This window comes from Nycticebus coucang, chromosome 21 (genome assembly GCF_027406575.1).
Source record: "Nycticebus coucang isolate mNycCou1 chromosome 21, mNycCou1.pri, whole genome shotgun sequence".
NCBI classification, from domain to species: Eukaryota; Metazoa; Chordata; class Mammalia; order Primates; family Lorisidae; genus Nycticebus; species Nycticebus coucang.
The window spans coordinates 612,230-615,659 of NC_069800.1; the positions used below are offsets into that span (position 1 = coordinate 612,230).

At 41.7% G+C, this 3,430-nt stretch overlaps 1 pseudogene; it reads right to left on the reverse strand.

Moving 5' to 3' along the window:
- Window positions 1-1,293: 1,293 nt before the first annotated feature.
- On the reverse strand, window positions 1,294-2,653 carry LOC128574157 (casein kinase I-like; annotated as a pseudogene).
- Window positions 2,654-3,430: the final 777 nt, after the last annotated feature.

The following is a 3,430-nucleotide window of genomic DNA, read 5'->3' on the forward strand; positions in this document are numbered from 1 at the left end:
AAATTTGAGATTTTACTGTGCAGACAGCTTTTATATTTTCAAGTTTCATTTAATATGATTTTTGTTTACCAAATATATAAATTACATATGTATATAATTGTTTTAAAATTGGGGATGTCCTGGATTTAGGTGTCCTAGGCTGCGGCTGTATACTTATACTCAGCACTCCAAAAATGAGCCCAAGAGTTCTAAGACATTCATTACTCATTAGATGACAGTGCTTTGTAGTATTCCATTATGCATGTGTTTCAAGAAACTATACCAATTTGGTACTGCTGGAAAACTGATGTGTCTCATTGGTTTTTACTGGAAATCTGAAATCAAGATCGCTGCTCCCAATCAAGCAGCCCTAGGAGCTTAAAAACTATCAGATATGCTGCTGTGCCTGGCCAAAATAGCACCCTACTCTGACATTGCCATTTGTAGGAATAATTTGTTTTCAGTCATCTCAACTTCACACTTCTGAAGCATCTTATGGCTCTTTAATCCCTCTATATTGAAACTGGTATCAAATCATAGTCATCTATTTATCTTCCAGGTGACTCTCACACCAGTTCACCCTTGTCATCACCCAGAAAGCAATCTGATACAGAAAGGCCTTTATCCTTCGAAAACTTTGCACTCTTAATACAGTTGCCTAATTGTTTTTCCTTTAGGCACTTACATTTTTTTATCCACTTTAAAAAAGGAATATTTTAAAAAAGTCTTTTAGCACAGTGAGCCTATAAAAGATTCATAATTTAATGAAAGGCTTAATTCAAGAAGAGGAACATTTCATTGAAACATCAAGACTAACATCCTAAAATTATCAACATTAGGTGTCAATTTTTCTAATTAACTTTAAACAAAGCCTACTCAGATATGCCCTACAGGATATTAAATGAATAAATGAGATTTAACAAGGCTGCCAAGTGTTTTAATTTGAATTATAGGCACAGCTTCTCTAGATGTTTTACATTTTTTAAAAGTATGTTAACAGGGTGCAATATGACAGTTAAAAAAAATACAGTTAAAACTGCTTTAACAGAACATACTTTTTTTTTTCCATGTTTCACTATCTCAGTTAATATTCCCAATGACAACAGCTACAACTCAGCATACAGCATCACCAAGGCTGCCCGGAGTCAGTTTATACTGAAATTAAGCTCTTTACACCAAGTAAATGGTTGTCCACAATCACTGGCTGGTGTACATATGAAATAAAATTTTCTAGATTTGTAGAGAAACAAATGCTTCTCTAATCATCTGCTCTGCTTCTAATATTCCTCAATTCCTGCTTACAAATCTCTCACTTTAACTCTTGGTTTTGTCAGTTTCCTGGCCTGTGGGAGTTTGGGCCTGCTCTGGGAGAGGTTGCCTGCTGTGGTGCATTTTGCTCTAACATTCTCCAATCAAATATATCAGCGGTTCAGGATCCTGAAAAGAATGTGGAATAGTTGCTTCAGGTACATGAAATCTGGGGCTTCTTCAAAGCACAGTCCACGACACTAGTTTAAATACATGGCAAATTCTGCAGCAAACCCCTTACATAAAACTTCAACAGGATTGGACATCTTTTCACTAATCTTTTCATATTTTTGTTTCTTTGTTGCAGCCTTTTGTCCTTACCATGGCAGGCTGGTTCCATTAAAATACATCAAAACTATCCTAATGATTCCATATAATCTGCCATTCTGCTCAAACATGGAGATGTGCATTGATGCTAGCTAGCATACCCAGCTGTGCCAGGGAGGTTTTATCTTCTCTGTGTGGTATGTGTTGCCTTGCCCTGTTGTCTCTGTACTTTTTTGCCAAACCAAAATCAGTGAGTAATAACTTATTACAGTGATGCCCAACACCCATTAGGAAGTTATCTGGTTTAATGTCTCTGTGTATAAAATTCTTCTAGTGCACGTATTTGAGTCTAAAACAAGTACAGTTTTCTGGTCAGCTGGTCATCTGGTCAGCTAAAACAAGTACAGTTTTCATTGTGAATCTTCTTGAACAGTAATTGAAGAAGTCTTCAAGGCTGGGTCCCAGTACATTATAGTCTTTTTTCCTGACCATACCACCATACTTGAGGGATGCCAACCCCATCATGAAGAATCTTGCAGAGTTTGCTCTCATACAGCAACTGGGGATGCCTGGCCTTCTGAGATTCTAGCTTCACTGCCACTTCCCCACTGTTGGTGATGTTGATCGCCAGATAAATGTCCCGGAAGGACCCTATCTTCCATACCAGTTTATATTTCCCTCCAACAATGAACTCGGCTTTGCTTGCCAGCCTGAAAGAGGAAGACGGATGGTGGGGCCAAGCCCAACACTTCTGAGAGGACTACTGAGGCCTCTGGGGCTCTTCCCTGGGTAAGGCCGCAGAGAAGGGCGGCAGGAAATGGTACACAGAGGCCTTCCGGGCGCTACAAGGCCCAGAATCGGTCAAAGGGAACCTGACGTGACCTGACCGCGACCGCTCAGTGGGCTGCTTTTTGCCAGGCCGCAGTTTTGAGGTGTTCTCGCGGTTATCCGGCTGGTCCACTTGTTTCCAGACGGCCGCAGCTTCCTCGTTGCAGGCTGAAGAAGAGGCACAGTGAACTAAAGCGGTGACATCGCTGGCACCACTGCCCTGGCTTCTGCTGGAAGGACCCAAGTCACTCCGCCATGAAGATGCCGCCATCATGTTACTCCAGCTCCAGTCACCACATAATGCCCCCCGCTCCTGGAAGCCGCTTCTTCCCCGGCGCACAGCACTCTCCAGCATATACCTCCTATCTTAAGTAAGCGTCTCCTTTTGTGTTCAAAAATAGTGAAACGGGAAATTCCAATAACATTCTGATTTTTACCTGCAGTGACTTTATTTATGATTATAATTAATGTAGCATTTTGTGAGATCCTGCTACGTGAAGGGAACCAATTCAAGAAAGTCTATTTAGTCTGATATGAAGGACAGATGTCCTGTCCCAACATTCCACAGCTAGCCTTGTATGCTACTTCTGCCCAGAAAGCTTTACTAGGTCAGGCTGATCCTGGAATTTCCCTCTTCAGTAGGTTCTTGGTCTCCGTGGTTCAAAGAATGAATCCGAGGACCACATGTCAACGGTAAGGCAGGATTTACTTACAGAAAAGAATACAGAAGCGCCAGAGCTCCTGACAGAGAGAAAACCCAAGTTGGGAGAGAAAAGCTCTTCCCTTGGTTGGTCTGTTTCCGGGCTCTTTGTCTAGGGGTATATATATATATATATATATATATATATATACATATTATCCCATGGGGCCCTCAGTAGTTACATTTAGCTTATCTGGGACATCATGTCTGGGACATGTCTGGGTGGTGTCTAGGACAATGTGTCTGGGACATGTCTGGGTTGTGTCTGGGTCACAAATGAATGGCTATAATCCCTTTCATTCCCAGGCCTAGGAAATGCCCCGACCCCCACCCTCCAACCTGCTGGTT